The sequence below is a fragment of the Amblyomma maculatum genome, chromosome 3, assembly GCF_055883805.1.
Source record: "Amblyomma maculatum isolate TAMU_Amacu chromosome 3, ASM5588380v1, whole genome shotgun sequence".
NCBI classification, from domain to species: domain Eukaryota; kingdom Metazoa; phylum Arthropoda; class Arachnida; order Ixodida; family Ixodidae; genus Amblyomma; species Amblyomma maculatum.
In genome coordinates, this window is record NC_139346.1 from 53,772,094 (window position 1) to 53,798,062 (window position 25,969).

Consider the following 25,969-nt stretch of genomic DNA (forward strand, 5'->3'; position numbering starts at 1 on the left):
AACGCGAAAGCGCCAGCTACCCAGTCAAAACGTACTACAGAAATACTACAGAAAAAATTCCTGTAGTTTGTAGTTTGTCGTATTTTTGGCATGTCGTAATTGTGTTGTTTGTCTTGTGTAGTATTTCTGTAGTCTGTGTTGTGTAGTGTGTAGCAATTCTGTAGTCTGTCTTATGTAGTGTGTCGCATGTCTGTAGTCTGTTTTTTGTAGTGTGTCGCAAGTCTGTAGTGTGTTTTGTAGTGTTGTCCTTCTGTAGTCTGTCTCCTGGTGTGTAGTATTTGTGTAGTGAGGTGCATTTCTGTAGTCTGCCTCGTCAAGTAGTTGCTATTGATAAATTAACATACAGCTGCGGAGCACCAGCCTAGCTCTGCATTCCATGCATTCTTAAGTATGGCCATGCACATCAAAAACACCTTACTTGGGGCGAAACAATTTATTAGCACAATACTCCCGGCTGATGACGTTCCTTTTTCTTTTTTCTTCTGCTTGTGCAAGTTCAGCATGCCCTAGCTGAAGAAGAGAAAGACTGTGAGACTGCATGCTCATAAGAAATATACGTACGAATTCCAGAGCTCATAAGTATGCAACGTGTCAACAAAATGTCACCTAGCTATGCAGACCACTGCAGAATTCGGGAGACATCTGTTGACTGCAACAACACATTTCGCATGCACTGCATAGCTCGAATGACCAATTATGAAGAAAACCACACCATTTTATAAGCACAATATGCTTCCTTGATAACAGATAGTGAACTCTCACCTATCCTGATCTTGTTAACTTGGCAATTTAGTCAACTTAGTGCTAGCAAAAGTGCATAGCTCCAATGATGTCCAATGCTTGTTAATTGGAGGCACTTATTTGTGCACCAATAATTACAGATCTCAGGCTTTCGCAACTCCTAGATTTAAGCGATGCAATGCTTGGCAGATCAGTGGTGCACGAGATGGATGAGAGGCGTTAGTTTTTTCCTGCCTGCTGGCTGCATTGCAACAGGTAGAACGAAAGGAAGAAGATGGTTTGCACGGTATAAAAAAAAAGAAGAACCCAACAAGGGTAAATAGGGTACGCCTCAGGTCGCAGATGAGCCAACGTTTCGACAAGCGGACATGCCTTCGTCTGGGCATAGCGATCATCACTGGCAGGGGTTTAAATACGCTTTTGCTTCCGAAGAAGAAAAGCTGGGGAGGGGAAAGTCAGTGCGAAAGAGTGGGGAGGAGAGGATGGGTGAGAAGAAAGTGGGTCATGAAGTGGGGAAAAAAAAGACATCTTGAGTATGTACTTATCAGCCATGGAACCAGGGATTCTGTAGCCTGCAAAAGAAGTAAAAGCAGCAGTACCAGGAAAAAAAAAGGACTGCTATGCTGGTTAGGTGATTAGTCACCACTAAAGATGGTTTGGTGAAGATACACCTTACAAAGGGAGGCTATGCAAAGGGCCCTGATAAGGCATATATCTAGGGGGACAATTCTTAAAAGGAGGGGGTAGGGTGGGGAGTACATAGTCACATGATAATAACCGCATAGTGAAAAATAATAATAACCTTAAGTGTGTATCTCAATCTGGAACCAGAGATCCTGCGGCCTAAAAAGAAGTAAAAGCAGCAGTACCAGGAAAAAAGAAAGAGAAAAATATCATAGTACTGGGTAGATGATTAGTCACCACTTCCGCGGGTTTGGTGCAGATACACCTTACAAAGGGCCCTGATAAGGCATATATCAAAGGAGGACAATTCTTAAAACTTTCTGCGAAGGGGGCGGGGGGGGGGGGAATACAGTCACAGGATAATAATCGCACAGGGAACCAACACTGACATGAGAAAAAAAAAGAAAAAAATAATAATGATAATAAAAAAAAATATGTGAGGACAAATTCAAGCAAAAAGTGATAAGGAGGAAATGTGTTTAGAGTAATGTGTAGGGTTATGCTATTGCGGAAGGGAATAGGGTGTACTTGCGTTGTGAATAAACTATACAATTAAGGCTATGTGAGATTGTTTTTCCGAATAGTTATGATGGAGAGGGAATATAGGTAAGGGATTCTAGCGTTCCCTTAGATATGTTTATTCCCGCTGGTTCCAATGTTCTAAATTTATGAATTAGATACGCTTCTCTATATTTTCTGTCCCTTGCAGATTTAAAGCCAAACTGGAGAATATATAATTTAATTTCTTCGAACTTATGGTCTTTCTGATTGAAATGCTGGGAAACTGCTTTCGGGAGGTTTTTGCCTACGTCTGCCCGATGTCCATTAAGCCGCATGTTCATTGGTTGTCCTGTCTCTCCGATGTACTGTTTATGACAAAAGGAGCATTCTGGAAGGTAGATAACGTTTGAAGATGTGCAGTTAAAGCCTGATTTCATGTGATAAGTGAAATCGCTTGCATTGCTTTTAACCGTGGTGTCTTTTTGTATATGACTGCACATCTTACAGCTAGGTCGAGAGCAAGGGTGTGGTTGTGTTGGATGCTTGTTGTCGAGTTTAGAATGTACTAGAATATCTCTGAGGTTCGCGTTACGTTTGTATGTCACTCTTGGTGTCTCCGGAAATATTTTCTTGAGGCATTCATTACACGTTAGCATGGAATGGTATTTCCGCAGAATATTGTTTATGTTTGAAAGGGCATTGGAGTATTTATTACCAAAAAAAGGCTGTCGTTCGCTGTTGGCCTTTGGTCGTTTCGTGAGCACACCGTTGCGGTTTAAAGTGCTTGCTTTTTCGAGGGCCGTATCATGGGAGTTACCGGGATAGTTCCTCAGGATTAGTGTTGCTTTCAATGAATGTAGTTCGTTTAGGTAGTCACTATCATTGCTACATATTCTTCTAAGCCATGTCGCCTGTCCTACAAATATTCCTTGTTTACAATGTCTCGGATGATGACTCGTAAAATGTTCTATGTCACCAAGAGTGACATACAAACGTAACGCTAACCTTAGAGATAATCTAGTACATTCTAAACTCGACAACAAGCATCCAACACAACCACACCCTTGCTCTCGACCTAGATGTAAGACGTGCAGTCATATACAAAAAGACACCATGGTTAAAAGCAATGCAAGTGATTTCATTTTACACATAAAATCAGGCTTTAACTGCACATTTTCAAACATTATCTACCTTCTAGAATGCTCCTTTTATCATAAACAGTACATCGGAGAGACAGGACAACCAATGAACATGCGGCTTATTGGACATCGGGCAGACGTAGGCAAAAACCTCCCGAAAGCAGTTTCCCAGCATTTCAATCAGAAAGACCATAAGTTCGAAATTAAATTATATATTCTCCAGTCAGGCTTTAAATCTGCAAGAGACAGAAAATACAGAGAGGCGTATCTAATTCATAAATTTAGAACATTGGAACCAGCAGGAATAAATATATCTAAGGGAACGCTAGAATCCCTTAGGTATATTCCCTCTCCATCATAACTATTCGGAAAAACAATCTCACAGCCTTAATTGTACAGTTTATTCACAACGCACGTACACCCTATTCCCTTCTGCAATAGCATAACCCTACAAGTTCCTCTAAACACATTTCCTCCTTATCACTTGTTGCTTGAATTTGTCCTCACATATTTTTTTTATTATCATTATTATTATTTTCTCTCTCTTTTTTTTATTTTCTCATGTCAGTGTTGGTTCCCTGTGCCCTTATTATCCTGTGACTGTATCCCCCCCCCCCCTTTGCAGAAAGTTTTAAGAATTGTCCTCCTTTGATATATGCCTTATCAGGGCCCTCTGTAAGGTTTATCTGCACCAAACCTGCCTAAGTGGTGACTAATCATCTACGGGGTACTATGATTTTTTCTCTTTTTTTTTTTCCTGGTACTGCAGCTTTTACTTCTTTTGTAGGCCACAGGATCTCCGGTTCCAGGTTGAGATACACACTTAAGGCTATTATTAGTTTTCACTATGCGGTTATTATCCTGTGACTATGTACTCCCCGCCCTACCCCTTCCTTTTAAGAATTGTCCTCCTAGATATATGCCTTATCAGGGCCCTTTGCATAGCCTCCCTTTGTAAGGTGTATCTTCACCAAATGGTCTTTAGTTGTGACTAATCACCTAACCGTATAGTAGTCTTTTTTTTTTCCTGGTATGGCCGCTTTTACTTCTTTTGCAGGCTAAGAAATCCCTGGTTCCATGGCTGATAAGTACATACTCAAGATGTCTTTTTTTTTCCCACTTCATGACCCACTTTCTTCTCACCCATCTTCTCCTCCCCACTCTTTCGCACCCACTTTCCCCTCCCCAGCTTTTCTTCTTCGGAAGCAAAAGCGTATTTAAACCCCTGCCAGTGATGATCGCTATGCCCAGACAAAGACAAGTCCACTTGTCGAAACGTTGGCTCATATGTGACCTGAGGCGTACCCTATTTACCCTTATTCGGTTCTTCTTTTTTATACCGTGCATTGCAACAGGTGATGATCATTTTGCTCTCCTCTCACTGGCAACATATCAGAAGAGCTCGACGAGGAAGACGATCACCACACCCATGATGACAATCATTACCTGCTACTGTGATGCTGAACAAATTATAACAGCCAACCACTTAATTCTGCCTAAACTGGACAGAAGAATCAAACATGACCATGAGAAGATATTTACCGCCGCAGGTTACAGCACTTCTCGCCAGGTACCTTGCCACCTTTATGTAGCGCTTCTGCAGCTCATCGGCAGGGCAGGCCTTCGCCTTGAGGTAGTGCCACAAGGAATCTGCAATATTAGGTAATAGGTAATATCAGTGTGGTTAAATATCAATATTACAATCTGACTAGGTTCAAAACTACAAACACTCATCCATAATACCACAGTGCAGATACAACCTGCAAAGTAATATAGGAACAAAGTGAAAGCAAGAACAATGCATGCAGAATCAATGACTGATACAACTCGACTATTTACACAATTACTGTAAGGGGATGGGGAACAATAACCATTTGGACAACAAATAATTTAATGCAATTAGAAATTGTGGCACTGTTTGCACTATATACTACAGAAACTAGTGCAATATGGATTGCAAGGTAAGTCTGCATCAATTATCGACATCACAAGGCTAGTTACTTCCACTGTAGGACAAAGTACTGCTCCACTGATTTTCAATTATCACTGTTTTGCTTTACCTGCAGCCATCTGCCCTGCTTCAAGCATACTAATCATATCTCCCAACCAAATTCTTTTCTATTCACAGCTTACAATTTCCTCCTGTCTGAAACTGCTCTGCTACTCAAACTGACCATAAGTTTCTCTTATACCCTAGTTACTCGGCTAGCTTAATCACGGCTACCGAACTTAACCATGGTTAACTGCCAATCGCGGTTCGCTGCTGTTACACAGCTCACTGCCGTTCTCAGTTACAACAGCTATTGCCCATTAAGTACAACAGCTGAAGCGACGCCGTGATTGGCAGATTGAAGCTGCATTTACAAATATCCTATTTATAAATGATTCCCGGAGTGTCGTACCGACGAGGTGCCAACAGCGTGGTCAAGCACCACACAAGGGCAGCACCTCCTCGACCACCGTAAACATCATTGCGGTGGCCCCTCCTCCCGCAAACCGTACGCGAACAAAACAGCATATCGCTAGTGCCAATGTCAGAAATGAAGCGAGCAAAATTTGTTGGTGTCTGGAATACTGAGCAGATTACCAAAATTGAATCACTCTTGAGAATCGCTGACCAGTGGCAAATTGCTGCTAAGAGCGATAACCGCGACAAGTAAGTTTCAACTCAAGCCAAAGCCAGCTGCCGCCGGTGCAAATTGGGCTCAACCGCCCTGCTTGTACTAGCTCTGCGATTTTTGCTTTGCAAAAGTTAACCATATCATTCTTTTACTATGGCAGATTAGGATTCACAAAGGTAGTTTCATGAGTAGACCAATTAGGAAAGCGTCGCTCAGTACCAAAGCGCCGACCGCCGCTTGTGCTTAGAAATGGTTTGGATTATGCCTGGAGAGTAGTTCAGCACTTTTTATTTTATTTTATTTATGGCGCTGAGTTTGCCACACGGCATAAAAGGTGGTGGTAGAGTCACAGGAATGTGTGGAGTGCGGCCATGTGCAAGAAGTCACATAAACTGCACGCATAAATGTTGTTTGTTATCCATAAGTGGAAATGAGAGTCATTAGTCGGTGCAAGTCCAGCTTTTCGTAAAATGATCTTGCGTATATGCAAAGTTCCTGGGCATATCCATATTAGATGCCAGACAGTGGTGTCGCAAGCGGGTTCTTCGCAGTGTGGACATTTGTGGGGAACTGAAATAGTAGTACTTTGCCACTGGTGTTAGTTCAGCACTTCTGAAGCCGATTACTGCTGGAATTACCCGGAAAAGAGCTACATTGGCATCTTCGCCATGACTTCAACAGTGCGTGGCTACAGTACATGGGTGGCTGTAGTAACTGATTAAGTAAAATGAATACGAAAAAGTTTAATGTATAACAAAAAGGTCAACACTGTTAAACTTCTGGGTCAATTGCTAGCGCATGAAAGGAGGACAATGATATGAATGACTTGAAGTGTGCTTTTCATATGACGACTCTTTTTATTAGACTTTCCGCTGCTCCAAGCACCAATTTACTCTAAAGAACAAGATTACCTCGGAAGGAGACTGCAGCCATGACATTAGGAGCCGCCTGCTTGTGGGAAAGAGAGCAGTGGTTAGCCTTGACCGCCTAGTAAGAGCAGAGATATTAGTCTGCCAACCAAGATCCGTATAACTCGTGCTATATGGTCGTTCCAGTTGTGATGTATGGATGCGACAGTTGGACTGTGAAAAAGGCTGACCGCCGAAGAATTGAGGCGTTTGAATTGTGGTGTTTGCAAAGACTCTTGAGAGTTCCTTGGACTGCCAGAAGATCAAATCAGTCGATATTGTCGACCATAAACCCTGACTGCTCATTGGAGGGTCAAATTCTAAAGTTAAAGCTCAGCTACTTTGGTCATCTGATGAGAAGAGAGGAGTCGCTGGAGAAAGATTTGATGTTGGGAAAGGTTGAGGGTCGCTGGAGAAGGGGTAGGCAGTGAACGCGATGGTTAAATGGCATCCTCGAGGCACTGCAGATGAAGTTATGTGATGTTAGGAAGATAGTGAGAGACCGGAAAGCGTGGCGTGACATGGTCCATAGGGTCACGAAGAGTCGGACACAACTGAACTGAACTGAATAGGGAACTAGGAATCATATTTCTAGCCCTATGTACCTGAAACTGAGGAGACAGAAATTCATCGTATAGTTCTTTGTAACATTTTCTTATAGTGCGCTGCCAAGCTTTCATCTTGGTCGATAAAAAAAGTGTCACGCCTGTTTCCTCGTATAGATGCATCAATGTCATTCACAGGTTAATATACACATGAAGGCTTTTAGGAGTGCTCTTATTTTGTTCTTTTCGCTGTATAGGAGAGGTGCATGAGCACAACTGCAATGTTCTCCATGAGCGCATAGCAAAATTTGAGCAATCTGCCATCTTTTTTTATTATACTTGGAACATTTTTATTTAAATTCAAGTCATCTTATAACTGCTTATTTTGCAACCCTCATAACTGAATCCACTTTGGGGCATTAAACTCCATATACCATATGTACCATATTTAAATATACTGTTCGATCAGAGTTAGGTTTTACGTGAATATTGAATTCGTTCTGCAGGTTCCTGATGACTTTCAAAAAAAAATTTATTGATCTGAGAAATAACACTGCATAACCTTGCCGGGATACTAATGATGCTCACTCGCTTTATAGGGCTGGTTATGAAGTCACTCATTGAAACTCGTGAAAGTGAAAACAGAAAAGCTACATCAGAAGACAGCGCCTGTTTTGGCAATATCGGGCTGGAGTGTCCGCTTAAGATAACTACAGTTACCTTCGCAGCAGCTTTTGTGTCCTTTTCTGTACGAACACATGGGCACTGCAGGTGAATGGGTTGTCAAGGAGTTTTGATTAAACTTCTTATGAATGGACAGTATATAAAACAAAACGTCCACAAACTGCAGGTGTTTGCTATTGCGCTCTTCGCTGTGCGGCCAAAAAGTAGGTGCGACAATTAAGGGTTGTGAACTACCTGATCAAGTTGCAGTGCAGAAGTGCAATGCATGATAGCTGCAAAGGCAATTCGTCGCTGAAGGGTCTACTTGTAGTGCTCATGCTGCCCTTTGCACTCATCTTTATCAGACAGTAAGAAACATATGAAAACAGGTGCCATTTTCTTTCTTGTGCCTCGTGGTGTAACTGACCGCACCACAGCTTGCAGGAATACCCAGAACTATGCTTGAAAACCAAACAGACGGCTAGGGTTTTTGCCTACACCCCAAAAGTCGCTGCTGTCACCAATGCCACCGCATCTCCACTGATTTCACTGGCTGACGCTTGTCTATATAGTACCAAAAGTGTGAGCAAAATGGCATCTAGCTCTGCAGACCCCTGTAGAATTAGGGAGCCATCAGTTTACAAGATAGAACACATTTCGCATGCGCTGTACTACTCTAATGTTCACTTATGAAGAAAACTGCACCATTTGTTATAAGCAAAATGCACTTCCTTGAACAGCATGTGGGACGAAATGGTGCATGATACCTAGAACAGCAGTGCAATGACGACAAACACGAAAAGAGAAACACTACACAAGCACACACTACCAATTATAACACAAAACAGAACCCCAGCTTTCACTTTCACACCCAAGTGCATCACACTAAAACAACTCTTCTTTCCTAAATACTCAGATATACCTGGCCAACAATAGATGTTAGTAACCCTCCCATCCAAGGTGAGGGGTGGACTTTTTTTTTTTTCCCAAACTTGCCATAAGGCATACATAGAAAATGCTTTACATAATTTTTTAAATAAAGTTTGCGAAATAAAAAAAAAGTTCACCCCTCACATTGTCTGCGCAAGACAGTTACAACTTCTGCCACTTAGACACACACTAAAAGATCACCACACATCTGCAGCTGCCATGAATCACGTTCACTCACAATGCATCTAAAAAGAGAGTTCAGTTCATGAGTCTTAAAAGGAAAAAACACATCAAGGCAACCCTTCTTGCAGTCGCTAATCAGTTTGGCCAATCTGCTCAGCTGCAGTTCTTTACATAACATGATGACATTTGCTCTAATAGCTTTCTTCTGCACAAGCAGAAAATTCTTAATTCTTCCTAAAATTCTTCACGGTAGCCTTCTTTTCATATAGGCCAGCCAGAACCACTTTGAAGCCCCCTTTTTCCATTTGAAGAAGACGAAGGTTATCATCTAAAAACATTATTTAGAGTATGTTCCTGCAGTACTAGATCCATCTTCTGAGAAGTCCTTGGGGTACAATCCAGCCCATCCAATATTCCCCTCATGCACCACACAGCCCTGGAGGCTTTGCAGTGGTTCCGGCTAGCCAATACCAACAGAAGGTGACCCAGGCAATTAAGAATTGTGTACTTGTATAGAATAAAGCTAGTAGATCAAAAGCCATCGCAGTATGTAATTAACTGCAGCTGACCAGATCGGCCAAGGTGATCAGTGATTGCAAGGGTTGCCCTGATGCATTTTTTCCCTGTTAAGAGTCAAACTGAATTTGCCTTTTAGATGCATTGTGAGTGAACGCAATTTGTGGCAGCTCCAGATGTGTGGTTGGTTTTCTAGTTTGTGTCTCAGTGGTGGAAGTTATGAGTTCTGTTTGGATGATGTGAGTGATGGATTTGGTCTTGTATTCGCTGCTTGGACGATACCTGGGATGTGAGGATTGCAAACATTTACTGTTGGCCAGACATATCTGCTTAGGAAAGAAGAGGTGTGCGAATATGAAGGACTTGTGTGTAGAGAAGGAAATTGTGCTTGGGCATTAAAGACGAAGTTTGCATTCTGTTTTGTATTACAGTTGGTAGTGTATGCCTGTATTGTGTTTAATTCATAGTGTTTGTCTTTGTTGCACCACACTTCCTTGAGGTAAGGTAGTGAGCTCACATTTATACTCATCATGTTAACTCAGAAAGTCAGTCAACTTGGACTCTGCATGTTTCTAGCAAAAGTGTATAAAACTCAATGGTGTTCAATAGAGACATTTAGTTCCACACCAGTCAATACAACATTGGCATTCATAAAACCTAGCTTTGAGCAGTGCAATGCTCGGCAACTCAGTGGTGCAAAGGATAGACGAGAGGTGTTGATAGTTTTTTCCTGCCTACAGGCACATACTTTGCTGACTGCATTGCAGTAGCTAGTGTTCCTGTTGCTGGCTTCTTACTTGAGAAATATGAGAAATGTTTAACAGCAAAAATAATTCAACAAATGATGAGAATCATAAACTGCTACTTGTGAACAAATTATAGCAGCCAAGCACTTCTGCAACCTAGAGTAGCTCATCTGAAATGGGAGGGTGAGATCGCAATCAACCCATCAAGTTGACCCTTGGAACAGAGCGGCATCAGAGCTGCCATCCCTAAGCCGAGTAATTTGGAGGGGTTGTTAAAAGGGCTTTACATCTGTGTCTTGTGCTTTCACACAATGCAGTAGCTTAGTACTGCATGCTGATGCATATGTGCCAGATGATAGAGGCGAAAATAAGAAATTAGTCATTTAGCAAATAGCAAAGTGCCCAGAAGAAATGAGCATGGGCAGGACATGTAGTGTGAGGAGAGGATAACCAATGGACGCTTAGCATAACAAACTGGATTTCAAGGGAAGGAAAGCTTAGCAGGGGCAGCAGAAAATTAGGTGGGTGGATAAGGTTAAGAAGTTCGCAGGGGTCAAGTGGATGCAGCTAGCACAGGACCGGGTTAAATGGAGGAATATGGGAGAGGCCTTCGCCCTGCGGTGGGTGTAGTCAGGCTGATGATAATGATGATGAAGGTGCATGTATATGATTGACTATCTTGTGAAATGAAAATAAATATGTAAAATAAATATCAATGAGACAGCTGCACAGTGCAGTAGAGAACTACATTGACTGCCCAGAGAGCTAGCCTTGAAGACAGAATGTGGAGCTTGAAAGGCTGCCCACATCACCATCACACTACCTCTCAGCAGGAGTGACTTGTGGTCAGTGGGCTGCCAAAGCTCAATGAATCAGGAAGACTGCATTTGTAATAAATGCTCAAACTCATTAAGTTACACTTATTGAGTTATGTTTATTTTTCCCTCCCAAGGAATAAATACTGGTGCAAAAGTGCTGAAGACCATCTAAGATTACCATAAAACCTCCAATATTTTTTTCGGTATAATAAGCAGAAACACACCTTTTGACTGCTTTCCTGCCTGTTGTGAGACTGCAGCATCACCCAAAGAGGCCTTGGCACTCACAGTGGTTCACTGTTATTGAAACAAAAACAACAATTAGTGTTTTGCACACACAAATGTTCTACCCATAAAAAGGTTTTTTAAATGTGCAACAACAGCACAGCCCATTCTAGTAAAAAAAAATGTTTTTCTTTAGCTACAGTAAAAGAAAATTTTAGCAGTGACAGAACAGCTAGCATGAACAGAACAACTTTGAAGGAAATATTTAAGATCCGTCATAACATCAATTATGATATACTAAAAGACGTGGCTCATGAAAGGGGTGCGTGAGGTGTGGTCCGCACAGTGTGCAGCGCTCAGAGGGTGCAGCTGGGCAGTGAAAGAAAGGAAGTGGTGGGGAGCAAAATGAATTATTGTGTAAAAGCGCGTATTGGTACTGCTGAGGCACTGACTGGAGAATGCGACCTTCTCGTAAACTAATTGTTCTGTTTGGAGTTCTTGAAAACACAGGCCTTAGTTTATGCCAGACTCCATGCCAAATTAATGTTGAACTGGGCCTGTGCATGCGGGTGCACCCTGAAAACACCAGCATTAATCTGATACCCATCAGAAACCCCTGCACAAAAGCATGTTAGATGACACCAGTCAGCAGCCGTACTGCCATGCCTCTTTTTTTTTATATGCAGTTCAGTCTCCTTTCCCAAGCGGGCATTGCTGGCAGTATCTCTCAGGCAGTTGTCTTGTTCATTTATCTCCTGTGCCTTTCTCGCTACTCGATCCAGTCCCATCCGCCTCACAATTTCAAAACGCCGAAAGGCACAGAATGCCTGTTGTTGAGTGGAATGGCAAGTCAGACCATGACGTGCTGACCACAAAAAAAAATATGAGAAGGAGGGCACTTTTAGAAAGGCCAGGTGCTTTAAAAGGAGAATTGAGAATGTACCCAAGGGTGCTCACGTAGTGCATTATTCTCTCTGGAAAAGGCAAAGTCATCGTTAAAATGAGAAATTCAACTGAAAGCATTAACAAAATTGAGCCTGGGGATGCCCCCTGTCTCCCAGCTCCAAAAGGCCATTTGGCGCTCAACATTTTTTGTTGGTATGGCACCAATCAGCATTGGTAACTTTACAGTCTAGATGCGGAAATCAGTCTGCACCTTTTCGAGGTACAAGTGGACTTCCAATACTTCTCATACTGGGCAATCACCTGTCTTAATCAAGCCACTTAGTTAAGTCTGAATGTCCTCGCAACTTACACATGCTAGTGCTTCTGCCTTTTTTGGAAATATGTTCTTTTGACGTAATGTTTTAATGAATTGTCATTCCTGGGACAATATCGCTGCGTCTAAGGGTTAAAAAAATACACTTTACTTGCTCTGCATGGTTGGGTGCAAAAGCAAGCTTGACTTCAAAGGAAACCATGAGGACAGAGAAGGAAGTTACGATTTGGTGCTTAAAACATGGGGAGGGAGAAAGGGTGCCGCTCCTTTGCACCAGGTGCGGGTGACCCTAGAGACGCCAGTGCTAAAAGAAACAAATGCATTCCTGTAAAATGTATCTTTTAATTGAGAATATATTTTGAAAAATCTTCAATCGTTTTGTGGAAAATTCTTTTCACCATATCCAGAACAGCTGCTCCTGAACAAATTTACGACTGTGTATCTTAAGCCTGCTGAAGAAGCTGACGTTGAGAGATTTTATGTGGACCTACAATGCCTTTTAGACCGCACCCCATCATCAGACGTCGTTTTTCTCATAGGAGACTGGAATGCTAAGGTCGGGAGTGAAGAAATATCCGGAATTACAGGCAAGTTCGGTCTTGGTGAGCCAAATGAAGCTGGGCAGAGGCTAGTAGAGTTCTGTCAAGAAAACAACCTGACCATAGCGAATACTCATTTTCAACAGCACAAGAGGCGCCTGTACACATGGATTTCACCGGACGGTCTGTACAGGAATCAGATCGATTATATTATTTGCCGGCAGAGATGGAGAAGTGCTATACAAGCAGTAAAAACAAGGCTTGGGGCCGATTGTGGCACCGATCATCAGCTTCTTGTTGCCAAAATTAAGCTTCGATTGAGGAAAACGCAGAAAACTAGAAGGCCTTTCAGGTATGATCTGGATCAGATTCCATTAGAATATGCTGTGGAAGTGAGGAATCGATTTCAAGAATTAGATCTAGAAGACAAAGAGCCCGAAGAGATGTGGTCTGATGTTCGTGATATAATACAAGAAGTTGCTACTAAGGTAGTTCCAAAGCAAAAGAAATGCAAAAAAGCAAACTAGTTATCTGAAGAGGCTTTGCAAATAGCTGAGGAAAGGAGGATGGCAAAAGGTATGGGGGAAAGAGAAAGATACAAGGTTCTCAATGCGGATTTTCAGAAAATAGCAAGGAGAGATAAGAATGCCTTCCTGAACATACAGTGTCAAGCAGTTGAGGACAACAGCCAATTAAGGAACACAAGAGCTCTGTATAAGACAATCAAAGATATCAAAGGAAGCTTCTGTGCTAAGCTGGGCGTGATAAAGGACAAACGAGGCAAGGACCTCGCTGAAGCCTCAGAGATAAAGAAGAGGTGGCAGGAATACACAGAAGAACTGTACAAGAAGGACCCGGATGTGCAAGCCCAACATAGGACGGTTGTGATTACTGATCTCGAGCCGGGCATCCTGAAGAGTGAAGTTGAATGGGCCTTAGCCAGCCTTGCTAAGAACAAAGCTAGCGGAATTGATGGTATTCCAGCTGAGTTGCTTCAAAACCTCAACCACGACGCTGTTAACACACTGCATACATTATGTCAAAAGATTTGGACAACCCTGCAGTGGCCACAGGATTGGAGGAGGTCAATTTACATCCCCATTCCAAAGAAAGGCAGTGCCAAAGATTGTTCCAACTACCGCACGATCGCGCTTATTTCGCATGCTAGCAAGGTGATGTTAAAAATCCTGCAAGGTAGGGTGCAGCTGTATGTGGATCGGGAGCTTCCGGACGTGCAAGCTGGGTTTCGCAAGCGCAGAGGAACTAGAGACCACATTGCCAACCTTCGCTGGATCATGGAAAAAGCAAGAGAGTTCCAGAAACCCATTTACTTCTGCTTTATTGATTATGCGAAAGCGTTTGACTGCGTAGATCACAGCAGATTGTGGCAAGCTCTCCAAGAGATGGGAGTTCCAATTCACCTCATCTGTCTCCTCAGGAACCTTTATGAAGGGCAAGAGGCCACAGTCAGAACTGGTCATGGTCTTACTGATTGGTTTCCGATTGAGAAAGGGGTGAGGCAAGGCTGCATACTGTCGCCCTGCCTATTTAACCTATATGCAGAGTGCATCATGAGGAAGGCCGGTCTGGACGAGTCTTCAGCTGGAGTGAAGATTGCTGGAAAACATATCAACAACCTTAGATATGCGGATGATACCACTTTAATGGCAGAAAGTGAAGTGGAACTCAAGAGACTTCTGATGCGCGTACAAGAAGAGAGTGAGAAGTTTGGGCTTAAACTGAAATTTAAAAAGACGAAGATCATGGCGTCTTGCCCTATCAAGTCCTGGAGCATCAATGGACAAGAAGTGGAAGCTGTGACAGATTTTCTGTTCTTGGGCGCCAAGATTACCTCGGAAGGAGACTGCAGCCATGAAAGTAGGAGACGCCTGCTTCTGGGAGAGCAATGGTTAGCCTTGACCGCCTAGTAAAGAGCAGAGACATTAGTCTGTCAACCAAGATCCGTATAACCCGTGCTATGGTCTTTCCAGTTGTGATGTATGGATGCGAGAGTTGGACTGTGAAAAAGGCTGACCGCCGAAGAATTGACGCGTTTGAATTGTGGTGCTGGCGAAGACTCTTAAGAGTTCCTTGGACTGCCAGAAGATCAAATCAGTCGATATTGTCGACCATAAACCCTGACTGCTCATTGGAGGGTCAAATTCTAAAGTTAAAGCTCAGCTACTTTGGTCATCTGATGAGAAGAGAGGAGTCGCTGGAGAAAGATTTGATGTTGGGAAAGGTTGAGGGTCGCCGGAGAAGGGGTAGGCAGCGAACGCGATGGTTAGATGGCATTCTCGAGGCATTGCAGATGAGGCTATGTGATGTTAAGAAGATAGTGAGAGACCGGAAAGTGTGGCGTGACATGGTCCATAGGGTCACGAAGAGTCGGACACGACTGAACGCCTGAACTGAACTGATCGGTGAAACAGTAGCAACAGCCAGAAAAGTAAACTATTGCTCAAAGCAGTGAGACTGCAACTCGACACTATTACATCGCACCACTGGCTTGTGACAGTGTACTCAAGTTCCCATCTTAGCATCTTCTTTAAGGAGAAGTACATGTGCCCTCATAACCCCGTGTACATTCCCCCTCCCTCGTAACTTAACGAGATTGGAGGAGGTTTCCCTTAGGAGGATAAGAGCTGGGGCGGCCCTTACCCCGTCGGTAACATGCCGATGGCAATCTCAAGCAGACATATCGGACCAACCACATGCCCGAAGTGTTCCACACCAGCTGAAGAAGTGAGCATTCGCCACCTGCTGCGGACTTGTGCAGGGACAAAGGCATCAAGCACAGATTCTGCGAAAAGTGGGACTAACCACAACAAGGGAAGAGGACTTCTCTAAATGGCTCACCGACAACAATAAGAGCGGGCGCCTGCTCCGGTTCCTTACGGAAAATATTTTACGTAAGTTTCTATAATATGCCTTCTGGCAAGCTTTCGATAAAAAAAAAGTGATGACAAACTTCCCCTTCCCTCTCAAAGCCGCCTGCCAAGCTCGATAAATTTCTAGCGTGCTATCCAGCTGTCCTGATGTTGATGGTCATGACATCGAAGAGCGCACACCACCAGTGAGAAAGCGCATCGTGCTGTCGCAGAGCTATCGGAAAGCCGAAATTAAGTGATGTTTTTCCTGTTTATTTTTTTTTAATATCTTGAAGTTATTGTCAGTCACATACATCCCATCCTGCCAGTTTGGGCAACATGACCTAAGGCATTGCATCAGCCATTAACATGCTCACTTGTTCTTTAATACTCTCTTCAGCATTGTTTCTGCAATGTGTTCGACATTTTTTTCAGTGAGTCCCCTGACAACAGCTTCAGTTTAATGGCTGGATACATTGTCCCTTATGCAAATGTCATGAGGAGATTGTTAGGAATATGAATCACAAACATAATCTTCATTATGAAAAATGAAAGGTGATAAATAATAGTATCTGCTACCAAAAACCCAGTTCACACTGGAGGAACACATCAGCGGCATGAACAAAACACATTTGCCAGCAAGCCAGAAATTTTTTCACTACAAACTCGTTTCCAAAGAGCTGAGAAACAAGGCACGTTGCTGGGGTGTTGCCTCGGGCAACGAAAACTAAATGGAGACAGCGTCCGTCAGCATTATTTGATTTTTTTCGCCAGCTGAGCAAAACTTCCGGCAACAACACACCACCACAGCATGCACTTAAAGGTAACTGACCATTTTTTAACAGTTTCCATGCATCAAGACAGCACTTAAAGAAAACTCTTCTTCATCGCTTTGTTGCATGACGTAGCATGGCGCCTTGCAAGCAGTCAGACAGGCTGCCGATGAAACCAGCTGTGCTGGTGCCGCATGTTTCCCTTTCTCCTCCATGCACAGTATTTGACCCCAGAAATGAGCACGCAGGCAGTATGGGACTATACAAGTGGCTATGCTTGAGGAGCAGTAAGGGAGCACTGTCAGTTTTTTTTTTTCAGTGAGACAAGGAGCTCGCCAAGTGTTCCCGTAGAAATTTCCACTGTGTAGCTGGGTGACAGGTACATATTTCCAGACAGTTATTGTTAAAGTGGCGAGATGGTTGCCAAAGCTATGCAAATGTGCTGTTGGCAGACAAAGGTTGACCAAATGTTTCTGCAGTGTGAACCAGGCATAACAGTTTACTTAGTGTGACAATATGCTTCTATCAAAAACAATGGCTTGTTTCAGCAGACTTGGCACTGAGTCTGACGGTAACTTTTTACTGGACTAAGGATACTCCTATAACGGATAAGATTCTCTATCTGGTTTCATCCAAAAACTTTATAACTTACCATATGAGATCTACATGCTGCTAAAAATATGCCACGGCACCTAATTTAAACAGTGCTAAGAGGACTCACTGAACAGAATATCAAGCGCATTTGCAGAGGCAATAATAAAGACAGTATCCAAAAAGAAGTAGCACTGCAGCAAAGCACGCCATCTCTTGCTGTACTGGGTTGAAGTGCACATTGCGATAGCCACCGATGCTGCATCTCGGGTAGTTTTCCGGCATACCTGGCCGCAGTACCTCGTTCTTTCAGCAGTTTGATAGATCACGGCCGTCCCACTTCTTTGCCACAGTGCAATATGCACTCCTCTTCATTACAACCATGAACAGCAGAGCTGCCGAACGCCACACTAGAAACTTGTCTGGCAATCCCCCGTGCAAGAGTGAGAGCGAAATTTTTCATAACTCATGGCACTTTGGCCACAAGCAAGCGGCACTAAACAACAGTGTAGCACTACTGATTCTCTGTGGCAATGAGTGGTGGCCAATTTAGTTTTTTAGCCGACAATACATACCATATACTAGATAGTATGTACAAGGCTGAAGCATTTATGTTCTTATGATTTTAGCAAAATTCATAAAAATTCTGTGCCTGTGAGAACATGCAAATATCTGAAAAGCATAAACATTTCCTACCTGATGGCTGTGGCAGAGGTAGAAGTGGTACAGTGCTGCTGTGGGACCTATGGTTTGTACTAGCTGAAGGCTGGTTCGGGACTGAAAGGTAAAGAAATACAGCGAATTGTTTAATTTCTAGCAGATATCTCTGACACTTTCGAAATTTTGCCACACTCTACAACTAATGTTTATGCAACTCAAGCGGGGAGGAAGTAAAAAATTCCCCTCATCTAAAGTTTTTTTATTTCTGAAGACCACTGGTACTAATTTACCCTCCACCTCTGTAAGAGGACACTTCACAGACACTGACAAATGAGTTTTAAAGGACACTGAAAAGTCAGGTTACACTAGCATGGCCCTAAAGCCACTACGCTAGTCTTATTGGTTATTCATTTACTTTCATTTACAGTTTATAGTACATACCACCCTGTTTAGCATGCAGTCGGTTCATGCATTTGAATCCTTAGATTTAGAGCAGGAAGGTACTTTACAAACGTTATGCATATTTGTAAAGAACATGAGAATATCTGTAAAAGCAAAAACTCACACCTGGTGGCTACAGTGGAAGTATGACCAGTGCAGTGCTGCTGGGGGAACTATGGCATGTATCAGCTAAGGCTGGCTTGGGACTGAAAGTTAAAGGAGCACATAAGATGGTTTCATTTCCAGCAACTACCTCTGAAACAGCATTCTAAATTATTCACTCCTTTTCAACTTAGGTGTATGCTATTTGGCTTCTTACATTTGCTTTTTAATTCCCATGGCTGAGTACTTGCAATTGTTGAAAACCACTGGGACAATTTTACACTCCTTCAAACTAAGCGGGCACCTTAGAGGGACTGAAAACTAAATTGAAAAGGGCACTAAAAGGAAATGGTGAGTGAGGTTGCACTGATTGCCATACATCAGATGACAACAAATATGCTCTGTACCAAATATTTGCCTTTATAACCAAGATATTTGTATTAAGGCAAAAACCTGAAGCCCCATTAGAGGCACATTTCTCAGGGCGGTCATGAATGACATAAATATGACAGCTCGCAAGGAACAACTTTAAGCTTGTCAGTGGGAAACAGCTATTGCAATATGAGGACAGTAGAGTGGCAATTCAAGAAAAGAATTCAGTTTGCACCTCTGCACCTTGTTAAAGCAAGTAAAGCAGTGGCACTTCTCTGCTGCTTAGCAGTTACACAAGAACTTAGCTTCTGCAGATTAGTTACCCTAACAATCGTATGAAAGCATTGTTATCAGGCAAAAGGCCAGTCAATTGCTAAAAAAAATATTGAAAGCATCGTTGCAAGGCAAAAGGCCAGTCAATTGCTAAAAAAAAATTAATGAAAGCATCATTGTCAGGCAAAAGGCTAGTCAGTTGCTAAAAAAGAATAATGAAAGAATTGTGTTTTGAAAAGAATTGTTGTCACGCGATAACCCAGTCAATTGATAAAAAAAAATTAATGAAAGAATCGTTGAGTGTCGCCGCTGGTATGCGTGCCGCTACAGGGATTCTACTACCTCCAAAACCTCGCCGCACGCTCGTCGAACCACCAAGACGATTTGCACTGCAGCCCCGTGTGACAGTGCAACCAGAGCTCGTGCTTCTATAGGGCGTGGGGGCGATCTTTCCTCTCTCTTGCGTGCACTCCCTGCTTCTGCACTGCACTTGCGGTTCTTTGACTTTGTGAAACTAAAGTAGGCTATGAAACTCGCTGCAGAACCCAGTAGAACTGCGTCTAGCCAGACCACAGCTATCGCGCAACCCTTCTTTGTGTGTAAGGGGGGGGGGGGGGGGGGGGGGTTGCGGACTCAGCAAATAGCTTGGTATTGCGCACTGTGTCTCATGATTTGTTTTTCACAAAAGGGGGGGGGGGGAGGAGGGGGTTGTTTAAGGCGGAGTCACACTGCGGAAACAGTTGGTCAACTCTGTCCGTCAACAGCGTGTTGGCGCAGTGTTGGCGACCCTGTCACATCGCGCCAACACGAACTATTGGGAAACATGTCGTTGTCGCCCTCCAACAGCTGCCGCGAACTTGTTCTCCTACAGTTGGGCGACACCGTGTCACACCGCGGAAACTTGCTGCTCGTTGAGTCGCTGATGTCAGGAGCCGCCCACTTTGCTACTATTTCGCCCAAATTCATGCGCTATACACGTGCCTGTGAAAAATTTAATAGACAAAGAGGCTGTCCCAATTAAGCTGAGCTTGCTTCAATGATGAACGAGGGCACTGTTATTGTGGGACCCTCGGTTCGGCTCTCACTGTGGGCGATCTCCTCAGGTCCCGTCCTGAGAAATGATGAGCAGTTTGGAGGAATGGGCAGAGGCTTACGGCAGAGAAGTCATTACATGAGATTTATCTACATACTTACAGGAGTACAGGAAAGTCACATGAGAGGCATTTGTGAGGCCTCGACCGTGAGAACACGAATCCGACAGACCACCACTATGGCTTGCAACACAACACGAGTGGAATTCCTCGTCCGGACGACGAGTCGGCGTTCTGACCGCACAACCATACAGCTCGCCCACGCGAGCTTCGCTGATTCGATCACGTCATACGCCTTATTAATAATTAACGACTCGATTACAAATACACTTCTTCATTTCACACACGCACGTTCGCACACAGTTTTCAAACATCCGCTCTCTGTGCTGACGCACCACTCACTCCTTCGCCCATTTCTTCACGTGCCCGCTCTCATTGTCGACGCACCACGCACTGCTGCTCGGTGTCCCGTGATCGCACTCTCTCGCATCAAAGCATGGACGCTGTATTTGCTGCGCGCTAGGCCCATTCCACAAAGAAAACACCACTACCAAAACAAGGTAAACACGGATGGCACGGCGCCAGCCACCGCGGCACCGAATCGTCGGAGGGACGCTGCAGATGGGGGTTGTCAGTTTAAATGTTCTCAGGCACACACACGGGACGCTCACGTTTGGTTCAAGGTTCACACAGCCGCCGCCAAGGCGGGAATTCCCGGCGCAATAAGTCAGCCGACGACGTTACGGCTGGCAGGCAAGCGCATATCATCGCCACCCGCGGGAGGCGCCGTTGCCGAAGCTCCGTGCCCTTGCCAACGGGTGAATGCGCTGCCTGCAAGACGCCACAACGTGGGAAATGGTTTGCATGGAAACTCTGCAAAAAAAGAAAACCGTATCTGCAAGTAGGAAATTCGCAGGAATGAGTCAATCAGCTCAAATATGAGTACTTTGGTTGGTCTGTTGTCGTCCGGAAATTCGCCCGGCCAGCGAACAGGCCGAACAGCGTTGACGGACACTGTTTCCTGCTTGTTTTGGTTGCCAAACACTGTCACACCGAGGTAACACTGCAGCAACCTGTTTGGCTTCCCGACTGTTCGTGCGGTGTGACATGCTGTTGGGGAACAAGTTGGTTCGGAAACTTGTTGACGGCTTGTTTGGCGAACTTGTTCGGTTGATGTCGCTGTTGTGTTTCCGCAGTGTGACTCCGCCTTTATACTGCGCACAATTTGTCCCGTAGTTGCCCATGATTTTTTTTTTCAGAGGTATCGCGCGAACGGGCCCCACAAATCTCTAGATGGACCCTTGAGGTCCGCAGTGTTTATATTGCACACTTTGTGCCGTAGTTACGCATGATTTTTTTTTTTTTTTTTACGGCTATCGTGCGAACGAACCCCGCAAAAATGTCTTGATGGACCATTGGGGTCCGCAGTGTTTATATTGCACACTTTGTGCCGTAGTTACGCATGATTTTTCTTTTTTTTTTTACAGCTATCGCGCGAACGAACCCCGCAAATCTCTAGATGGACCCTTGGGGTCCGCAGTGTGTATATTGCACACTTTGTGCCATAGTTACGCATATTTTTTTTTTTTTTTTTACAGCTATCGCGCGAACGAACCCCGCAAATCTCTTGATGGACCCTTGGGGTCCGCGGTGTTTATATTGCACACTTTGTCCTGTAAGTTAGTCATGATTTTTTTTTTTTATCCGCGCATGTCGTGGAATATGTGTCTGCATATTTACTTGCACTGATTTTCAAACCTCAAATATAAATAACTGAATTCACAATGGTGACATGTCGACATAACAGCCGCTTGAATGCATAAAGAAGTGGAGAAAGGCTTACCTGTCGATGTACTCACCCCTAGCTGCCTCCGACCGTATACCGAGACGACACAGAAACACTCGAGACGACGACGGACCCACCGCTGTTAGTTAACGACGCTCGCTGGGACTAGGAAAGAAGCTGATGCCGACTTGACACGCAGGTAGAAGTAAAATACGGCAGAGAACACAAAACGCGACCCAGCCCACCGAGATTCAACCAAGCAAACGGCCATTTGCAAACAGCTGCGTAGTACGGTAACTGTGGAGCAGTGACTCGTGAGAAGGCGCAGACGATATATATAAATACAAACGCGCCAATAATTATTTGAGGCTATTTAATTATTAAAACAAAAATTAAACTGGTTTTTGAAAGGTTTTTGAGAGCCAAAATAAAGCTTTAGTTTTCTTTAACTTTTAACCAATGGTAAGCATTGACAGCCCTTCCGCGGGAAGTTTGAAATTGTGGATTGTTGCAGTGTGCGTGCTTTTGTCCGCATAAATTAGCAGAATGGTATCCTAGAGAGTACTGCCCATCATGTTCCCTTTGCGGAGATCAGAGGGCAGACCTATAGTACATTTTGTTTAAATGTGAAACCTTGAAACCCCCGGAGGGCCTGTAGATTACCGATTCGGAACAGTGAGAGGCTGCATTACTTAGCTCTGATCCAGGCCGGCAACACGCCATCACGGCCTGGGCCAAGGAGGTCGCCGAGAGCCATCGAACGACGACCACCCCCTAGGCGGCTTGAGGGGAAGCGTCCTCTCACGAAGAAAAAACAAACCAAATTCTCATCAATAAAGTTTTCCCCTCCGAGTTTGGGAACGGCGGTGAATGTAATGGTTATGTTATCCTGGGTACACTGCGGTAAATTAGTTTTGAATGTATAATGACCGTCTCAGTCCGACAGCGCCTGTTCGGAGACACTCAGTTAAATGTTTTTGTGAAACAAGTCTCTTGCGCGACACATATCAGCGAAAAAAATGCGTCCCGCGACACACATCTCTCGAAAGAAATGCGGCGCGCGACATACATTCCGCGACAGAAATTAGTCATGCGACACATCCCAAGCAGACATCTGTCGCAAGACAGAACCCGCGACAGATATTTCTTCCGTGCGACACAACCCGCGACAGGCCTCTTTGTCGCACGACAAAGGACAAGAACAATGTTTGTCGCACGACAAAACCCACTACAGACACCTTTGTCGCAAGACAAAGGACAAGACAGAAAACTTTTTTGCGACAGAAACCACTACAGGCAATTTTGTCGTTGCGACAGAACCCGCGACACAAGTATCTGTCGCACGACAAAAGCGCGACTGAGACGCTTGTCGCAGGACAAAAATATGTGTCGCGCGACATATTCACGACACAAAATTCTGTCGCGCGTTTTGATCGGGTACAATCAGCAATTGTGCAAAGGGACCGCGAGGACATTTACCATTTATCTGAAATCGATTATTACCTAGACATCTGAAACCGACATGAACTGCCCTACAAAAAACACGAGCAACGACGCATTGCTGGCCATGTGACAATTGTATTCTTGAAGTGGGCAGTTGGGGCACTGCGCTATCCTAAAGAGGCTAAAGAGGCTGAATCTGAAGACGCTAAAGAGGCTGAATCTGAATTGTTGTTTTATTCACTGAATTTAATCTGTTGTTATCGCTGAGTAGCCTTTTTATTCCACCATGAACGAACAGTCCATAGCACACCACCGCACATATTAGTGCGTGTTATGAGCTGAAACAGGTGGCTGACCGGCATGTTTTTCGCCGGAACGTAGTTGCAGCAAGAGGTATTATAGTTAAAAATAAGACAAAGAAGTGTGAAAATATTTGTGTGAACCCCATCGCTACAGCCGATCTCGTGTAGGCAAACTAGCTACTCCAAAAGCCACATAAAGGCACGTAAATGCCCTGGCAGAAACGACCCTGTGAGTGATAACCAACAAGTGGAATCTGCCCTTCGGATACGTTGTGCTACCTTTTACCAAATTGTCTCGATGCGGTCATATATGCACGGATGAGACGAAGTGAGCATCTGCAGGTCCTTCAATAAACCCGGACTAGGAGAAGAATATTATCTCTCAAAAACGAAAGCCAGAATGGAAACTGAGTACCCCGAAGCCTTTGGCAATTGGCTTCCTGGAAATCTGCTTCTGAGTGTCCGCGAAAGTTTTTAAAAGCCCAGAGATTGAGCAACAGGGATGAGCGGTAATGCGTTGCCGGTTCACAGCCCACCGCGCGACGCCGTCGCCCGACGGCCGCTGCGTATTGTGGCCTCATGCGTTTAGAGCTTTCATTTTCGCCATTTGTGCAATACCTGGTTCAGTGACGTGATAAAAGTTCGATCCAGACTACGCAGTGTGTAACACCGCACATTCCTGCGTTCTTTGATGAGGTATTTCTTCCCTTCCCTGCCCACGGTGATGCAGTAAATTTTGTTTGCGGCGTAAATCCTTGCACTCCTGTGGAAGTTTTATTGCTATGCGATTGCATGTTTCTTGTGTGTGAAATGCTTTCCTTATAATGACATGATTTATTGAATAATAATTGTGCAGTCGTTATCAGCTTTATTTCTGGTTATTTTCATTTAATTTGCTCGTGATTGCGTGATGTTGCAGCATAGTTAGAATCAGTGCCTTGTACAGCACTTAGCATTATTTCTAGCTAGCTTAGAACGCCAATGGATGGGCCATATAGTCATCGACTTGGCCGTCCTGACAAATATTTTGCTTAGAAAAGGATAGAATTTCTTCGGGCTGCAAGAAAATGAATAGATTGACGATGTTTCTTTTAGTGTGTGGCTTCATAGTTTATCAAAGAGGCTGAATCTGAATTGTTGTTTTATTCATTGAATTTAATCTGTTGTTATCGCTGAGTAGCCTTTTTATTCCACCATGAACGAACAGTCCATAGCACACCGCCGCACATATTAGTGCGTGTTATGAGCTGAAACAGGTGGCTGACCGGCATGTTTTTCGCCGGAACGTAGTTGCAGCAAGAGGTATTATAGTTAAAAATAAGACAAAGAAGTGTGAAAATATTTGTGCGAACCGCGGCTGGCAGTAAAAGTGAGCAAATAGACAGTATGAGGAAATTAAATAGAAGGTGATAGAGAGCGTACAAGGTATAGGCCGGGTAAAATTAATAATAGCAACGCCTTTGCACGAGCGCGACCACCGCCCGCGATTTTATTATGCCAATCGTATTTGCGAGTAAGAACCAAAACCGCGGGTTTTTCCACGGCCGCCGCCATCCAGATGCTAGCACTGGCAGAGGTGATGGGGCAAAGACGCCGGCCACGTACGCTTTGCCTCTGAGAAAAAAATCCCGTCTCTTCCCCCATCTATGTCTACGTGGACATAGGGGCTTACGGCGAGCCTGAAGGTTCACAACAGCTGCAGTTGACCACCAGAAGAGACCAATTATTTAGGCTTCGATCTATGCAAAGGATCCTGCGGAAGCGAAATCACTGGTAATAGCCGTCACCATAAAAACACAAGACCACCAAAAGAAGTCATCACACGTAGTGACGGACTCCCAACCAGCCTGCAGGGACTACCTGGCCGGAAAACCTCACAGAAGAGCGTGTGAAATATTACGTTCCATCCCCCAGACGCACACAATTACATGGACACCTGGACACGAAGGCCTAGAAGGAAATGAGGTAGCGAATAATCTAGCCCGAGCTCTCACAAACCGGGCGGATCCCCATCCCTACCCCACCCCTCTCTTAGTACCCTACGGCGACAGGCTGGAACACCTACGGTTAGAAAGAAGAATTTTCTCACCACCACACAAACAACTTCCTTCTTCGGATGCTATAGACTGGAGAAAAATACAAACACATTCCCTAATCTTCACATTTTAAATAAGATAATACACGAGTTACTGTCCTTGGTGCGGTGCAAGCCCCACACTCTATCACATCTCTTGGGAATGCCAGGACAAACCTGACCCAATGTTAGTAGTGCCATGCCCGACACACG

At 44.1% G+C, this 25,969-nt stretch overlaps 1 long non-coding RNA gene across 1 annotated transcript; it reads right to left on the minus strand.

The window, feature by feature from the left end:
• Window positions 1-394: 394 nt before the first annotated feature.
• On the minus strand, window positions 395-22,241 carry LOC146194775 (uncharacterized). The gene is made up of 6 exons (XR_014705910.1): window positions 21,995-22,241; window positions 18,440-18,519; window positions 17,909-17,989; window positions 11,220-11,292; window positions 4,608-4,715; window positions 395-510 (listed from the first exon to the last, which is right to left on the minus strand). It is a non-coding gene; the product is annotated as an uncharacterized LOC146194775 (long non-coding RNA).
• Between the last annotated feature and the right edge of the window lie 3,728 nt (window positions 22,242-25,969).